Consider the following 18,995-nt stretch of genomic DNA (forward strand, 5'->3'; position numbering starts at 1 on the left):
CACAGTTACTCTTGCTGGGCGCAGGAACGTGCCCTGCTGTGAAATATTAGATCAAGAATTGTAATTATATGCCCCTGTTGAACAGGGGTAGAAAAATTGGGCCTTAGGCACTGGTGCCACAACACTGCAACCCCTCATAGATACTTTAGTTGGAGCGCAGGAATGAGCCCTGCTGCAAACCATTGCAGCAAAAATTGTAATTACACTCCCCTGTTAAACAGGGGCAGACAAATTGGGCCTTAGCCACTGGTGGCGGTGCCCAGAACCAAGAAAAATTCTTACAAGCTAGCAACATGAACATTGAGGAAGAGGATGAACAGATAAGTCACTCAGCATCAGCATAGACAGTCTTGAAGGGATCTCACATTCAAAAAAAATGATTCGGTTACATCAGCATCAGGTGTTTGATTCATTTTTATGAAGAAGGTCAGCCGATCGACCGAGTCGGTGGACAAGCGCACCCTGTGATCGGTTACAAAGCCTCCAGCAGCACTGAATGTGCGTTCCGAAAGAACACTGGATGCAGGACAGGCCAGTAGCTCAATTGCATACTGTGCAAGCTCTGGCCAGTGATCCATCCTCAAGACCCAGTAAGCCAGAGGATTTTCGGTGGAAAAGGTGTCCAAGTCTGATCTTGCCCCTAGGGATTCCTGCACCATGTGAATCGGACGCTGGCGATGGTTGCTGGAACCGATCATACCTTGGGGCTGCGGACTAAAAAATTGTCTGAACGCATCGGTCAGACGGCCACCTTCTCCACCGCTCCTTCTGTGACTGACCGAAGCCTCAGCAACACGTTATCCAGGACCAGGAATTTGTAATCTCCCAGGCTCTGTAAACGCGTTGCACAAACCTTTCTGCAAGGCCTCCCGAAGATGTTTTACCCTCTGCTCCCTCTGGATAGGGTCCGCAACCTTACCCTTGTAATGTGGATCAAGGAGGGTTGCCAACCAGTAATGATCCCTCTCCTTGATACCACAAATACGAGGATCCTTTTGCAGGCTTTGCAGGATCAGGGAGGCAATGCAGCGTAGGTTTGCTAAAACATTTGGTCCGGAGTCCTCTGGGTCACTAAGGACGACATGATCTGCAGCCACCTCCTCCCAGCCACGTACAAGTCCATGGGTTTCTGGGGACTGTAAATGATCCCTTGCAGGCTGCTGCTGATGCTGAGTGCTAGGCTCCACCTCCATGCTGACACAATACTCCTCTTCCTGTGTGATCCCAAAACCTAATAAAGACACCTGTTTGGTATCTAATTATAGGCCCATATCCCTTTTAAATGTCGATATAAAGGGGGCTTGAGAGGTAAGGAAATCCTCCTCTTCCTCCCTCTGTTCTGCCTCAAGTGCCCTGTCCATTATTCTACGCAGCCTGTGCTCCAACAGGTGGACAAGAGGGACAGTATCACTGATGTATGCATTGTCACTGCTCGCCATCCTCGTGGCCTCCTCAAATGGTGACATGACAGTGCATGATTCCCTGATCATGACCCACTGGCGTGGAAAAAAAAAACAAGCTCCTCTGACCCTGTCCTGGTGACATAGTCGCACAGGTACTCATTGATTTATCTGAAACTTTTGCTGCTCTGAAACAGTTAAAGACGGGAAAATGCCCTAGACCAGATGGCCTTTCTGTAAGCTATTATAAATCCTTTTCTGAATCTCTTATACCTTATTTTTTAAAGTCCTTTAATTCGCTCCCAGATTCCCCTCTATGTAACAGAGACCTTCTTGAAGCCCACATCTCCATGATCCCAAAACCTAATAAAGACACCTGTTTGGTATCTAATTATAGGCCCATATCCCTTTTAAATGTCTAGATAAAGGGGGCTTGAGAGGTAAGGAAATCCTCCTCTTCCTCCCTCTGTTCTGCCTCAAGTGCCCTGTCCATTATTCTACGCAGCCTGTGCTCCAACAGGTGGACAAGAGGGACAGTATCACTGATGTATGCATTGTCACTGCTCGCCATCCTCGTGGCCTCCTCAAATGGTGACATGACAGTGCATGATTCCCTGATCATGACCCACTGGCGTGGAAAAAAAAAACAAGCTCCTCTGACCCTGTCCTGGTGACATAGTCGCACAGGTACTCATTGATTTATCTGAAACTTTTGCTGCTCTGAAACAGTTAAAGACGGGAAAATGCCCTAGACCAGATGGCCTTTCTGTAAGCTATTATAAATCCTTTTCTGAATCTCTTATACCTTATTTTTTAAAGTCCTTTAATTCGCTCCCAGATTCCCCTCTATGTAACAGAGACCTTCTTGAAGCCCACATCTCCATGATCCCAAAACCTAATAAAGACACCTGTTTGGTATCTAATTATAGGCCCATATCCCTTTTAAATGTCTAGATAAAGGGGGCTTGAGAGGTAAGGAAATCCTCCTCTTCCTCCCTCTGTTCTGCCTCAAGTGCCCTGTCCATTATTCTACGCAGCCTGTGCTCCAACAGGTGGACAAGAGGGACAGTATCACTGATGTATGCATTGTCACTGCTCGCCATCCTCGTGGCCTCCTCAAATGGTGACATGACAGTGCATGATTCCCTGATCATGACCCACTGGCGTGGAAAAAAAAAACAAGCTCCTCTGACCCTGTCCTGGTGACATAGTCGCACAGGTACTCATTGATGGCCCTCTGCTGCGTATGCAGCCGCTGCAGCATGGCCAACGTTGATTTGTAAGAAGGGGTATTACCACGCTACCAAAGGACTTGTGGAAGGGAAACTAAAGGGAAGGGAGGGGGGGATTGGAGAGTGGGGGGAAGGACAGTGAACAAACAAGGGGAGAAAAGGTAAAACTGCTGCGGCACTGCAAGTGTATCAAAACCCAAAATATATGAATAAAAAAAATAGTGCTGCGCTGTAGGGATAGGAAATAATAATATAAATCTCATAAATACAGTGCTAGATCCAAAAATGAAATAATCGTAGGTGCCAGAGAAGACTTGCTTAATATACTGGGGGGAAAATCTAGACGTAATCTTGCATTCACGCAAAAGCTTTTTTATGAGTCTGGAAATAAATCCGGAAAATTTCTAGCCAGATCCCTTCATTCAAAAAAAATTGCTAACACTATTCACTCTATCAATGACCCCACAAGTAAAAAGATTTGTATTTCCTCAGAAATTGCATGCCATTTTCGCTCCTTTTACTCTAATTTATATAACTTACGGAATCACGCCTCTTCTGACCGGGATGCTGATAGAAAGAAACTAATTACTGATTTTCTGACAGAATTCAGTCCTGATCCGATTAGTTCGGAAAAAGCTGATGCTTTAGATAAACCCTTCGATTTATCTGAAACTTTTGCTGCTCTGAAACAGTTAAAGACGGGAAAATGCCCTAGACCAGATGGCCTTTCTGTAAGCTATTATAAATCCTTTTCTGAATCTCTTTATTTTTTAAAGTCCTTTAATTCGCTCCCAGATTCCCCTCTATGTAACAGAGACCTTCTTGAAGCCCACATCTCCATGATCCCAAAACCTAATAAAGACACCTGTTTGGTATCTAATTATAGGCCCATATCCCCATATAGGCCCATATCCCTTTTAAATGTCGATATAAAACTTTATGCAAAAATCATTCATAACTAATAGACTATTACCACTGCTCCCTAATTTGATATCCATAGACCAAGTCAGTTTCATTCCTGGAAGAGAGGCTAGAGACAACACTCTGAAAGCCATTAATATTCACCATTGGTTGACCACGTCTCAGACCCCTGGCTTTTTCCTCTCTTGACGCAGAGAAGGCGTTCGACAGAATAGCATGGGATTACATGACTGAAGCATTGAAAGCGTTGGGCTTACAAGATAGAATGCTCTGTTATATACTCGCACTGTATTCCTCCCCTACTGCTAAAATAAAAATCAATAGATGCCTGTCGGACGCCTTCTCTGTGTCCAACGGAACCCGACAGGGATGCCCCTTATCACCTATTTGTATTCTTATTTTGGAGCCCTTTCTCTGTAAGATTCGGAATAATCCAGATATTAAAGGAATTGAAATAAATGCAACATACTATAAATTGGCCGCTTATGCTGACGATATCTTGTTGTTTCTTGCTAACCCAATTATAAAACAATGCAAAAGGTGATAATGTCTGCGCTGTGAAGGAAGACACTGCCAATGGGTTAAGGGCAATGAAAAGGGAATAAGCCTGTGGGGGCAGTGAGGTGAAAGGAAATACCTCTAAGGCCGGGTACACACGGACAAACATGTATGGTGAAAGCGGTCCGTCGGACCGTTTTCACCATACATGTCTGCCAGAGGGCTTCTGTACGATGGTTGTACACACCATCGTACAGAAGTCCGCGCGTAAACAATACGCGGGGCGTGTCCGCGGTGTCGCCGCGACAATGACGCGGCGACGTGCGCGGCCCGCCTTTAAAATGCTTCCACGCATGCGTCGAAGTCATTCGACGCATGCGAGGGACGGCGGGCGCCTGGACATGTACGGTAGGTCTGTACTGACGACCGTACATGTCCGAGCGGGCTGAATTCCAGCGGGCTGTTTTAAAACAAGTCCAGGAATATTTGTCTGCTGGGAAAAGGCCCGGCGGGCAAATGTTTGCTGGAATTCGGCCCGCTCGCGCCCACACACGACCAAACATGTCTGCTGAAACTGGCCTGCGGGCCAGTTTCAGCAGACATGTTTGCTCGTGAGTATGGGGCCTAAGTGACAAACAGATAAGCAATGCAAACGTCAATCCCAGTGACAGAGTGAATCAATACATTGAATGAACATAGTGAATTAATAAATTAAATACCGTATTTATCGGCGTATACCGCACACTTTTTTGCCCTGAAAATCAGGGCAAAATCGTGGGTGCGCGATATACGCTGATACCCGTTTTCCCGCGGCGAGTTTGAATACTGCGCCGACATATACCGAGCGCAGTACACTCGTGTAAAGTCGGGCAGTCTCGGCTTCTCTCGCGCTGACGTCCTGGACGTACAGGACGTCAGCACGAGAGTAGCCGAGCCTGCCCGACCATACACGAGTGTACTGCGCTCTGTATATGTCGGCGCAGTATTCAAACTCGGCGCGGGAAACGATCGGGGAGGACGCGAGGATGCCGCAGAAGGACGCCGGACCCGATGAAGAAGACACCCGAAGCCGCAGACGGACGCCGCGCAAGACACCAAAACTAAGTACAAAAAATCTTTTTTCCACAGGAATTTCGGGCAACTTTAGGGGTGCGCGCTATACCCCAATAAATACGGTAAGCATGACAGTCCCGGTCCCACGATCAAAAGGAAGAAGAATCCAGGTAAAGCATGTCGGATGGATGAATAAATAAATAAATAAAGAGTCTGAAGTGAAGATTCCAACAACCAGGTCTGTGAAAAGGCGCAGCAAACAAATCCAAAGCGTGCAGCCCACACCTCTTGTGATCCTAGCAGCTTACCTCATAGCCATCACATATAGCCAAACAAAAGGAAAATGCTTCAGCCTCCTAGCGGATGGATAACTTCCTGGAAGGTGGGATGATGAATCCAATAGGTCCCAGTCCCAGGTGGTGCATGTGGGAGACACAATAAAAGACAATATTGCGTAGTCCTGTCACTACTAGGGAACCTCTACTGAGATGAATGGGTGTACACGTACACAAGGTTCTAAGAGGGGGGGCCTATCTCCACGAGCGGCGAGCTCGTCAGTGTCCTAATTCTTCTCTGGTAACACTTTCTATGTTCACACCAATCCTGTCAGTGGCTCAAACGATGGTAATGCGGGCGGGAGAAGAAGAGGAGGGCACATCGCGTGATACAGTAACGATTTATTTAAAACAACATCAATAAAAAACACTCACATGGAGCAGTCAGAGGCGGTCACACATCCACGAGCTGCAAGCTCGTCTACCGTCCGTCAGGTGCTGCAAACAGTCCAATGCTCCGATCCCGACGCGTATTCGTCACACCACGTGACTTCATCAGGGGTGTAACGCACCTGACGGACGGTAGACGAGCTCGCAGCTTGTGGATGTGTGACCGCCTCAGACTGCTCCATGTGAGTGTTTTTTATTGATGTTGTTGTTTTAAATAAATTGTTCCTGTGTATTTGAGAGTGCTGGAGGAAAATTCAGAGCATATAAATCTTGCAAATCAGAGGGAAATTGGATTCCAAGGTAAGTAATGGATTTGTCTTCCCAGCAAAATGGAAAATTATTTTTACATAGTTACATAGTTAGTCAGGTTGAAAAAAGACACAAGTCCATCCAGTTCAACCACAAAAAACAAAATAAAAAAACACAGTAAAATCCTATACACCCAACTCCATACCCACAGTTGATCCAGAGGAAGGCAAAAAACCCCAGCGGAGCATGATCCAATTTGCTACAGCAGGGGAAAAAATTCCTTCCTGATCCCCCGAGAGGCAATCGGATTTACCCTGGATCAACTATACCTACAAATCTTAGTACTCAGTTATATTCTGTACATTTAGGAAAGAATCCAGACCTTTCTTAAAGCAATCTACTGAGCTGGCCAGAACCACCTCTGGAGGGAGTCTGTTCCACATTTTCACAGCTCTTACTGTGAAAAAACCTTTCCGTATTTGGAGGTGAAATCTCTTTTCCTCTAGACGTAAAGAGTGCCCCCTTGTCCTCAGTGATGACCGTAAAGTGAATAACTCAACACCAAGTTCACTGTATGGACCTCTTATATATTTGTACATGTTGATCATATCCCCCCTTATTCTCCTCTTCTCAAGAGTGAATAAATTTAGTTCCTCTAATCTTTCCTCATAGCTGAGCTCCTCCATGCCTCTTATCAGTTTGGTTGCTCTTCTCTGCACTTTCTCCAGTTCTCCTATATCCTTTTTGAGAACTGGTGCCCAAAACTGAACTGCATATTCCAGATGAGGTCTTATCAATGATTTGTACAGGGGCAAAATTATATCTCTGTCTCTGGAGTCCATACCTCTCTTAATACAAGAAAGGACTTTGCTCGCTTTGGAAACCGCAGCTTGGCATTGCATGCCATTATTGAGCTTATGATCAACTAAAACCCCCAGATCCTTCTCCACTACAGACCCCCCCAGTTGTACTCCCCCTAGTATGTATGATGCATGCATATTCTTAGCCCCCAAGTGCATAACTTTACATTTATCTACATTAAACCTCATCTGCCACTTAGTCGCCCAATCAGACAGAGCATTGAGGTCGGCTTGTAAATTGGAGACATCCTGTAAGGACGTTATTCCACTGCATAGCTTGGTGTCATCTGCAAAGACAGAAATGTTACTTTTGATCTCAGACCCAATATCATTAATAGTGATACGGTTTCCCTAGTTAAAGAGATGTTTAGGGCTTTAGACTTTTCAAAATTAATTTTGGAGCAAAGGTTTCTTCTCCTGGTTTGGTAGGGCCGCTATAATTAAAATGAACATCCTCCCCAGACTCCTATACCTTTTACAGACTATCCCTATCAAAATGCCTGCTTCCTTCTTTACCACATTTAAAAAACTATGTTTAAAATTTGTTTGGAACTCTAAACAACCCAGAATTAGTTGGGATAAATTGATTATCCCTAAACATTTAGGTGGCATCGGTCTATCGGACATCCAAAATTATTATTGGGCCTGCCTCCTGACGCATGTAATTGATTGGCACTTACATGGTGAGACTAAGGCATGGAATAAACTTGAAGGATCATTTTCTCCGCTACCTTTGTGTCACCTGCCTTGGATCTGCTCCAGTAAAATACCACGCAATATTATTAGCCATCCTTTGACTAACCCAACCTTGAAAGTGTTTAGATCCTAATGTAAAAATGTTGGTATTGCTTCTATTCCTGGTCCTTTGACTCCTTTAATTCACAATCCGGACATCCCTGTAAAATGTTTTAATCCTCTCAGCCCTTATCCGTCTCCGAATGTATCTATTAGAGCAGAATCCTTCTTTGAAAGAGGTCATATTCTCTCATTTGATACGTACATAGCCAAACACCCTGAATGTTGCATTTCCTCTTCGGTTTATGAAAGTATTAAAACATTTCCTCACTATGTCCCCGTCACATTCAGACTGGATTAACCTCAAAACACCTTTTGAAAATTTGTGTGTCAAGTCTTCTCCTCAAAGACACCTAATTTCATCTATCTATACCCTCTTTTTTTCAGCGATTGACCCGAAAAAAGATTGCAATACTCAAAAATGGGAAAATGATCTAAATATATCCCTTTCTAATGAAAAATGGACACGTATATTCCATCACATACATAAGGGTTCCTTGAATGTCCTGTTACAGGAAAATAGTTTCAAAGTATATTCAAGATGGTATAGAACTCCGGTTATTACTCACAAGTATATCCCCAACTCCACTCCCTTATGTTGGCGATGTGAATCTGAACGTGGCACACTTTTACACATTTGGTGGGAGTGTTGTCTCATGCAACCTTTCTGGAAAAAAGTCCATGAATTAATTTCCCATATTACGACTCTTGTCCCTGAATTCACGGCAGCCCAATATTTATTACACCACAGTTCATTATCAAAATCTACTTATAAACGTTCTATCTTACCGCATCTTATTAATGCCGCCAAACTCTGTGTCCCTATTCATTGGAAAAAAAATATCCCCCTTCCATAACTGAATGGTTACGAAAAATTGGGCATATTGCTGACATGGAAAACCTGATCTATCAAACTAGAGATTCTCCCGTTACATTTTTTGATACTAGGGAATTTCTTCAACTGTCTGGTATTTCTTAGTTGTCTTACGAATTCTATTTTATTCATCATAGACTGATGCATAATTTTTTTTATGTGTCTTATCATTGATATTCCTTTACTGACCTCACACCTCCTTCTACCCCATTTTCTTTCTTTTTTTTTCTTTTTTTGTTTATTTTGTTTTCCCTTCTTCTGGCTACATAACTATATATATCATAGCTTTTAGTCTGTTAACTTTGTGTTTCTGTAATGCTAATTACACCCATTATCTTTTGTTATACATTGTGATTTTATTGTATGCAATTGTATTTATATTTTAATAATTCAATAAAATATTTGAAACAAAAATGAAATGAGTACATCTAAACAGTGTAACAGTACACGACTTCAGTGATGCATAGTACCAAATCCAAGGTGAACACAATAGTGCTAGGTGAATAAGACAGCTGGCGCTGCTAAAGCCAAAAGGCTACAAAACTATACACATAGGTGATAGCAAACATATAAACAGTGAAAACAGCATAAGTGTTCATGCAGGAGCAGCAGGCTGAACGCTACTGGAACGCATGTAATAAAGTGCTGGTGATGGTGCCAAGTGTCCAAACATATAGTGCTTGCCGGGGAAGGGTTTTAATCTCCTTAAAAGTAGTGCAGATGTCCCCTTACCTTACTGCTGTAAGGTAACAGCATAAAACAACTCGATATGGATAAGTGCAGCAACGAAATTTCAGGCGTTGGAGGTGGCAATGGTCCTCACACGGAAAGATAAAGGAAAGCACCAATAGCATAATAATGTAGGAGCAATTTAATAGTATAAAAACAGCTTATACACTAGGTACTCACAAAGGTAGTTTTAAAATACAGCATATAAAAAACGAGTGGCGGACTCGCTGGCATCACATCCGGTACCTCTTTGAACAGGACTCGTCACTCACAAGTGACTTCTTCAGGAGTGATAAGAGGTATGTGGAGTGAGGGCAGCAGCCATCTTCCCAACAAACAGGAAGTGGGGCAGTCGCCATAGGTTTCCTCGGTTTCCATAATCCTGCTATCCCAAAAAGAGTACTACATAAGTTAAAATATATTGATATGACCCGGGGGCCATCAGGGCCGATATAATATGTGTGCCATAAATAAATAAAAAAGCACAAATACAATGCCCCGCCAGCGAAAACAAACACCGGAAGTATGTTCGCGGCCATTTTGGAGGAGGCCAGAAGTGGAACCGCGGCCATCTTCTTGGGGTCCGTGATGCATGCACGGAATCCAGCCACATCTCCATGCCGGCTGGATCCTCACACCAGTTCAGCGGCCGCCCCCCACCGGCAACAAGCAGACGGAAACGGTGCAGCGCCGCAACGCGCCGCCTACACCCGCTGCGCCGGAAGTGTGGTGGTGGTCATTTTGCTGTGGCCGGAAGTAGAGCTGCGGCCATTACTCTGGAGCCTTGGCCCGATAAGCATGGACGCCATGTAGCCAACACTCAGGCAACGTAAAAAACATAAAAAGCGTAAAACAACAGTGGAGGGGGTCCTCTGGAGCAGAGAACAAGATCTCATATAGCTCCATCAGCAACAGTATAAAAATAAATATATTCGAACACTGTCACAGAGACCAGCCCTGATGTAAAATTAAATAAACATAAAACATGGCAAAATTAAAATAAATCACTGGTATTCTTGCTCCTCAGTAGGATATACCGGATATGATGAAAGAGAGCCGCCACATTGGCAATTATTACATATAGCGACAGTTAGCACCCAAAAAACAACATAGCAAGACATCATTATAGCATATTGAGAGCTTATTTAGTAAAAGAGATACTCTGAAACAGGGGTCGTCAACCCCTGGTCCGTGGCCCACTACCGGGCCGCAGCCCTTCTGCAGCCGGGCCGCGGGTGCGAGCAGGCGGCATGACACTTTTCTTCCTCCTGCCGTTGCTCTGTAATCCTCACAGAGCCGACAGCGGGAGGCGGAACAATTCTGGGTGGAGGGCGGAGCTGCCCGAGGTTATTAAACAGGCGATTGGCTGCTAGGACTGTCCTTCATCCTAGCAGCCAATCACCTGTTTGTTACCTCGGCCCTCAATCGAGAACTGTCCCGCCTCCCTCCCTGCAACTCCTCTCCTGTCCCTATCCAGACATGCTGTGCCTCCCTCTGATCTGTCTCTGTAAGGTAGGACAGTGAGGGGTGAAGTAAAGCGCCAATATCTGAATGTGGGGGGAGGATTCCGAGCCTCAGGATTGCTGTGATGTGGGGGGGAGGGGCTAAGGACACCAAAGAGGAGGAGCTGAGCACTGGAGTGTGTGTGGGGGGGACTGAGGACTGGAGTGTGTGGGGGGGACTGAGGACTGGAGTGGGGGGGGGGGCCTGAGGAATGGAGTGTGTGGGAGGGGACTGACTGGAGTGTGGGGGGGGACTGAGGACTGGAGTGTGGGGGGGGACTGAGGACTGGAGTGTGGGGGGGACTGAGGACTGTATTATGGGGGGGCCTGAAGAAGTTAAATTGGGGTGACCAAGAACTGTCATGTGAGGGGGGCTGAGGATATTAAAGTGGAGGTTGGGAATGTAATGTGGGGGGTAGGCTGCCCCTGATTCTGCATTATGGTGGGTTTAACTATTTCATTTATTACTACAATGTAATAGAAATAATGCGCTGACAAATTGCTCGCAAAAAAAAATCGCTTACCCCCCGCATGCCATCCCCAATCTCCCCCAACCGGGCCATGGCAAAATGTTGTTCCACGCAGCCGGTCCCCGATGCCAAAAAGGTTGGGGACCACTGCTCTAAAAAACACACTGTCTGGGATAGTTAGACTACAGTGCAGCTTGCAGTTCAAAACACAAGAGCCTATCTTAGAGACACAAAACACATGTTACAGCATCTAGAAGACATCCCGAAAGATGATGGACCTTTTTGGTTAGCAACGGCGGATGTATCTGCACTATATACGATTATCCTACACCATCAAGCATGTGAAGTGGTGAAGAGGGGTCTAAGGAAACACTCCAAGCTGCCCTGCACGCAACGCAAATATCTGGTTAAATGCTTGGATTTTTGTCTAAAAAATAGTTATTTCTGGTAGGGCGGTCACTACTTCTTCCAGAAAACAGGTGTAGCCATGGGGGCGAAATTTGCCCCAAGTGAGACTGGGCTGTTCATGGCCCAATGGGAAGAAGAAATGTTTTTTTCCAAACCACCGGACGAATTGTCCACATACAGAAAATATACCGATGACATTGTGATATTGTGGAAAGGGGAGAAAGAAACACTACTTGACTTCCTACTAGATCTTAACATCAATGACAGAAACATTAAACTTTCTTGGGAAGTCAGTAATAGTAAGATCACGTTCCTGGACCTGGAAATCGAACAGAAGAACAAGGTACTAAGTTCCAGGACTCATTTTAAGAACGTAGACCATACCCAAGGGACAACTAATGCGCCTTTGATGGAATTGCACAGACAAAAACATGTTCCTCATCAAAGCTCAAGATATGGGGGAGCGCTTCATACAAAAAGGATATGAGAATTAATTTATCACTCAAAAAATTACAGAAATTGCAACTATGGATAGGAAAGCCCTAATGAGTGATAAACCTAAACAAAAAGTGCAGAAAGATCTGGTGCCTATCATTATGATAACATTCAACACAAACAAATCGAAAAAAATCATCAAACGCCACTGGAACATACTGTTGGCAGACAGAGGCCTAAGGACTGTTCTCCCTACACGTCCCAAATTTGTGTATAAAAAGGGCCCCCACAATCAAAGATACAATTGTGAAAAGTGTCCCGGAGCCCCCCCAAGGTGGGCTTCTCCTCTTTCTTTACCAGCAAGGGCTTCTTTCCATGCAAAAGGTGCTTAGCATTTCTGAGAACAAAAAGACCGAACGAAAAAAGAAAGTTTGTTTCAACAAGTACAGGAGATGCCCACAAAATCAAAGAATTTATTTGTTGCAACACAGAGGGAGCGGTGTACGCCCTCGAATGCAGCTGTGGTCTACAATATATAGGTCGGACAAAAAGGCTTTTGCGAATACGAATAAAAGAACACGTAAAATACATCTTAAAATGCTTCGATAATCATAGCGTATCAAGACACTTTGCCACTCACCATAATAAAGATCCCTCTCATCTAAAGTTTTGGGGCATAGAGCCCTATGTGAGACATTGGCGAGGGAGCCACAAGGTTAGAACACTAAGCCAACTTCAACCCCGGGGAGCGAAAGTATCGAAGATAAAAATCCAGCGGGATTCAATATAGATTTTGACCTCAACTGCTTCCTCTGTGATTTTTAATGTCTGTTTATCACGCCCCCCTATAAGAGACATTTCACCCCCCCCCCCCCCCCGCTGTCCCTTTTAAGGATCATTTCAAACTTTTTTGCCCATTTGTTATTGGCACACTGTAGTCTAACTATCCCAGACAGTGTTTTTTAGAGTATCTCTTTTACTGAATAAGCTCTCAATATGCTATAATGATGTCTTGCTATGTTGTTTTTTGGGCCAACTGTCGCTATATGTAATAATTGCCAATGTGGCGGCTCTCTTACATCATATTCGGTATATCCTACTGAGAAGCAAGAATACCAGTGATTTTTTTTTTTTTTTTGCAAAATATATTTTTATTAAGAAAGACAATAAAAGTGATCACAGGACATCAATCAAAAGAAACAAAGAGTGAATCTGCAATCCACGTGAACAGTTGAGAACTTGACATCATTGTATGGTGTACAAAATAGTGCTCCCATGGGCCCACCATCGGCAAACATGACTGGATATTCCCCTCACCTTGTCACCCGCCGGCACCGGCGCAAGCAGAGGGGGGCCAAATAAGCCTCCAACAAACCTCCACCCGCTCCTCCTCCAGCGAGCAACATACCCCAGCGCAAAGGCCACGCCGGGGCGGGGCCGAGACGCCCGCACAGTCATGCTGGCCGTTTCAACAGTCTCTGGACACTACAACAGTGGGTCCGAGGTGAGCAAACCAGCAACTATAGCGTTTTTCTTAAACCCAACCTCCATACATTTATACAGAAAACAAGGAAATTCGTGGAGAGCAGAGACTAGGAGAGAACAGAAAGAGTAGTGGTGGAAAAGAAAAGAGAAGAAGAAAAAAAAAAAGGGGGGGAAGAGGAGAAGAGAGGGATAACAGAGCATACCTGTTGTTTGGGTGATATATTGCGGGTCTGCATCGAGCGAGCCGAGTCCGAGGCCGGGTCTCTCCCCCAACCCAAGGCTTCAGGGCTTCCCCTCCAACCGCGATCTAAGGGATGGTTCAGCTAATTCTAGTATGGCTAGGTCTAAACTCGAGGACAGTTCCCCGTGGTCGTTCGTACGTGCCATATGTGCCACCCACGGTGCCCACACTACATCAAAGCGGTCTAGGGTATCCTTACAAGTCGCTATCCAATGTTCAGCTTCCCTGATGTCCTTTACCTTGGCCACCCATTCTTCCCTTGTCGGAATCTGCGGACGTTTCCAGTAGATGGGGATTACACGTCTCAGTGATTTATTTTAATTTTGCCATGTTTTATGTTTATTTAATTTTACATCAGGGCTGGTCTCCGCGATAGTGTTAGAATATATTTATTTTTATACTGTTGCTGATGGAGCTATATGAGATCTTGCTCTCTGCTCCAGAGGACCCCCTCCACTGTTTTACGCTTTTTATGTTTTTTATGTTGCCTGAGTGTTAGCGTCCATGCTTATGGGGGCCAAGGCTCGAGAGTAATGGCCGCAGCTCTACTTCCGGCCCCAGCAAAATGGCCGCCGCCGCACTTCCAGCGCTTGCTGGCGCGGCAGGTGTAGGCGGCGCTGCACCGACGTCGTTGGCTTGTTGCCGGTGGGGGGCGGCCGGTGAACTGTGTGCGGATCTAGCCGGCATGGAGATGTGGCTGGATTCCGTGCATGCATCACGGACCCCTTGAAGATGGCCGTGGTTCCACTTCCGGCCTCCTCCAAAATGGCCGCGAACATACTTCCGGCGTTTGTTTTCGCTGGCGTGGCATTGTATTTGTGCTTTTTTTTTTTTGGCACACATATTATATCGGCCCCGATGGCCCCCCTGGTCATATCAATATATTTTAACTTTTATGCAGTACTCTTTTTGGGATCGCAGGATTATGGAAACCTAGGAAACCTATGGCGACTGCCCCACTTCCTGTTTGTTGGGAAAATGGCTGCTGCCCCACTTCCTGTTGGGAAGATGGCTGCTGCCCCACTTCCTGTTTGTTGGGAAGATGGCTGCTGCCCCACTTCCTGTGCTCATTAGCTGACAAACTACTGCTAATGAGTGGAACCCAACTATTTAAACTCACTCCACATACCTCTTATCACTCCTGAAGAAGTCACTTGTGAGTGACGAATGCGCGCAAGAGTCCTGTTCAAAGAGGTACCGGATGTGATGCCAGCGAGTCCGCCACTCGTTTTTTTATATGCTGTATTTTAAAACTACCTTTGTAAGTACCTAGTGTATAAGCTGTTTTTATACTATTAAATTGCTCCTACGTTATTACGCTATTGGTGCTTTCCTTTATCTTTCTGTGTGAGGCCCATTGACACCTCCAACAGCCTGAAATTTAGTTGCTGCACTTATCCATATAGAGTTGTTTTATGCCATTACCTTACAACAGTAAGGTAAGGCGACATCTGCACTACTTTTAAGGAAATTGGAACCCTTCCCTGCAAGCACTATATGTTTGGACACTTGGCACCAGCACTTTATTACATGCGTTCCAGTAGCGTTCAGCCTGCTGCTCCTGCATGAACACTTATGCTGTTTTCACTGTTTATATGTTTGCTATCACCTATGTCAGACCCCACTCGCCACTGTTCACCCCGTGGCAGAGAGCATGAAGGTAGAGGAGAGCCGCGGTATCACCGAGCGGTATAGCCCGCTGTAACAGCCTTTCATTGAACTTTCTTCCGCTCTGCTCGCTCTCACACACAGCCCCGCCTCCTCCTAACCCGCGCCTGTAATAGACAATGTGGATCCAATGCTGGGAGGTGTTCCGTCTATTACAGGCGCGGGTTAGGAGGAGGTGGATATGTGTGTGAGAGCGAGCAGAGCGGAGAAAAGTTCAAGATAAGGCTGTTACAGCGGGCTATACCGCGGCTCTCCTCTACCTTCATGCTCTCTGCCACGGGGTGAACAGCTCCCGATCAACCCCGCCGGCAGTGCTCCTCCCCCCACTCCAAAGGCGTTGCTAGGGGGGTGCGGTCCGCACCCGGGTGACACCCTTCTGACGGTGAGGAAAGTTTTTTTTTTGTTTTTTTTACAGTTGACCCATTCGTTCAGCCCGCGGCCGCGCCTGGTGTGTGCAGTGTCCTTCTTCCTCCTCCCTACCCTACAGCGAGCATAAGCCTGTCACATCTCACACTGCACTGTGTGATGACGATGTCACTACACTACACACACAGTACTTTCTCCGCCCAGGCGGCGCGGCTGCACGCTGTAAAGCTGCCGCTGCCCTCCTCTCCAGACTCCAGCTGGCGGCGCCCAGATTCGGAACAGGTGCGAGGGGGGGGGCGTCCACAGTCCACCGCCGGCCCAAGGTGAGGTGTGGGGGGTGGTGCCATTGTACAACCGACACGCCACCAAAGAACTAGTGAGTATGGGAGGACTCAGTGTCTGGTGCCCTGTGTAAGTATGATAAGAAAGGGGGGGGGGTGCATGGTGGTCTGCTAGACACACCCACTCACCCTGAGCGAGCTGGTCTCATGGTGGGGGTGACACAATGTTATACCTCACCAGGTGACACCAACCCTAGTGACGCCACTGCCCCACTCCACATCATGCAATGAAGCGGTGAGGCACATTTAATATTTAAGGTTATCAGGGTGGCCAATTACCTGCAAGGGAAATGTGTAGGTGTTTTTGCCAGCTTCCTAATGTAAAAAATCTCAGCAATTTACCGTATTTGATCGGAAAATCATATCACTCAAGTAAAAAAAAAAATGGCAAACTGCCAACTCAGGAAACATTACTACTATGCTAAAACCTTAATTAGGGAACCATTGCAGGCAACAAATAAACTGCCAAGGCTAACCAGGAAACACTGCATTTATCTTTAAATCAGAAAGTTAATTAAATGTACCTTAGAGCGGGGCTTAATAGACAGAATGCGGGTCCAATGCTGGGAGGTGTTCGGTCTACAGGCGCGGGTTAGGAGGAGGCGGGGCTGTGTATGAGAGCGAACAGAGCGGAGGAAAGATCAATGTAAGCTGTTACAGCGGGCTATACCGCTCGGTGATCCCGTGGCTCTTCTCTTCCTCCTGTCATGATCTGGCCACCAATGGGGGCACAGTGAGTCTGTAATGGTAGCACAGTGAGGCTGCAATGGGGGCACAATGAGGCTGCAATGGGGGGCACAATGAGGCTGCAATGGGGGGCACAATGAGGCTGCAATGGGGGGCACAATGAGGCTGCAATGATGGGCACAGGTGAGCCTGCATTGATGGGCACAGGTAAGGCGGTGCTGAGAGGAACTGATAAAGTTGTTGTTAATATTTATTTTTGTAACTTAATCTGCATAAAACATTTAAGTGTCATTTCAGGAGATAATTTATGAGGGCGTGATTAGCGGCAGAATTAGGGGCGGTGCATGGTAGGGGTTGGACGGGAAAACTTGTGGCGAGTAACCCTTGAGGCCTGGCTAGTGGCTCAAGACTTGAAATTTTGAGCCCTGACCTATGTGTATAGTTTTGTAGCCTTCTGGCTTTAGCAGCGCCTGCTGTCTTATTCACCTAGCACTATTGTGTTCACCTTGGATTTGTTACTATGCATCACTGAAGTCGTGTACTGTTACACGGTTTAGATGTACTTATTTCATTTTTGGATCTAGCACTGTATTTATGAGATTTATACTATTATTTCCTATCCCTACAGCGCAGCACTATTTTTTTATTCATGGCCAACGTTGAGTTCCACCTGGTGGGCATGTCACAGATTAGGCGGTTCTTGGGCAGGTTAAATTCCTTTTGGAGGTCAGTCAGCCGAGCACTGGCATTATATGACCGGCGGAAATGCACACAGACTTTCCTGGCCTGCCTCAGGACATCCTGTAAGATTGGGTACCTGCCCAAGAACCGCTGCACCACTAAGTTAAGGACGTGAGCCAAACAGGGAACATGGGTCAGCTGTCCCTGTTGGAGGGCAGAGAGGAGGTTGGTGCCATTGTTGCAAACCACCATTCCTGGCTTAAGCCGGCGTGGCGTCAACCACCTCTGAACCTGCCCCTGCAGAGCTGACCTGTCCCCCAAGCACACTAGCTCAAGCACTACATGGCATCTTTGTGCCTGCGTACTTGCGTAGCCCCTTGAACGCCTACGGAGCACCGCTGGTTCCGAGGACAAATCAGCAGAGGAAGAGGCCATGGAGGAAGACGAAGAGGAGGGGGTGGAGGAGAGAGGTGTGTCAGAATCACCACTAGTAGCATTTTGGAGGCATGGTGGAACAACCTCCAACACTACTGCACCCTGTCCTGCCTCCTTCCCAGCTGCCAGCAGAGTCACCCAGTGCGCCGTGAAAGATAAGTAATATCCCTGTCCATGCCTGCTGGACCATGAGTCAGCAGTAATATGCACCTTACCGCTGACCGCCCTGTCCAGCAAGGCCAAGACATTGCCGTCCACATGCTGGTAGAGAGCCGGAATCGCATTCCACGAAAAAAAAGGCGTTTGGGAACCTGCCATTGAGGTACTGCACATTCCACAAACTCACAGAAGGGGGCAGAGTCTACCAACTGAAAAGCCAGCAGTTGAAGTGCTAGCAATTTAGCCAAGCTAGCATTCAACCGCTAGGCACGTGGATGGCTGGGAGCAAATATATTTTGCCGGTGTAGCAACTGGGGCAGGGAAATTTGCCTGGTACAATCGGACGTTGGTGTACCAATAGCAGATTGCCCGCAAGTGGCAGTGGCACACCTAATTCTACACCTGTATGCCTCTCGGTGCAGGTTTCTGAGAGGACTGAAGGTATAGTGGGGTTGGAGATCCCAGCTGATGAGGAGCAAGGAGAGGTCTGCTTTGTTCTTTGGTGTGGGTCTTTTATGTACGCCTGCCAACAGACTGCATGGCAGGTCGACATATGTCTGGTCAAGCATGTGGTGCTCAAGCGGTTGATGTTTTGGCCATGCTTTATACGCTTCAGACATGTTGCAAATTGCAACGGTGCGATCTGCTGCACACGTCTGAAAAAAAAGGCCCTTTTGGAAAAACGCAAAGTCAGCAGCGCCCTGCACATGCAGAGCTCTGTGTTGTGATGCAGTCGGTTGGCTGCCCTTAAGCTGGCCCCTGGAGGGCATCCTGCCTCATT

General features: G+C 46.4%; 1 protein-coding gene across 7 annotated transcripts in view; it reads right to left on the reverse strand.

Moving 5' to 3' along the window:
* PIGM (phosphatidylinositol glycan anchor biosynthesis class M) overlaps positions 1-18,995 on the reverse strand; it is a 564,607-nt gene that overhangs the window by 483,398 nt on the left and 62,214 nt on the right. The window contains exon 2 of one of the 7 annotated variants that reach the window (XM_040353411.1): positions 8,303-8,400. The exons of the other annotated variants lie outside the window; for them this stretch is intronic. The gene's annotated coding sequence lies outside the window, so the exon portion shown is untranslated. The remainder of the gene's footprint in view (positions 1-8,302; positions 8,401-18,995) is intronic. 7 annotated transcript variants of the gene reach the window in all.

This window comes from Rana temporaria, chromosome 5, assembly GCF_905171775.1.
Source record: "Rana temporaria chromosome 5, aRanTem1.1, whole genome shotgun sequence".
Lineage (NCBI taxonomy): Eukaryota > Metazoa > Chordata > Amphibia > Anura > Ranidae > Rana > Rana temporaria.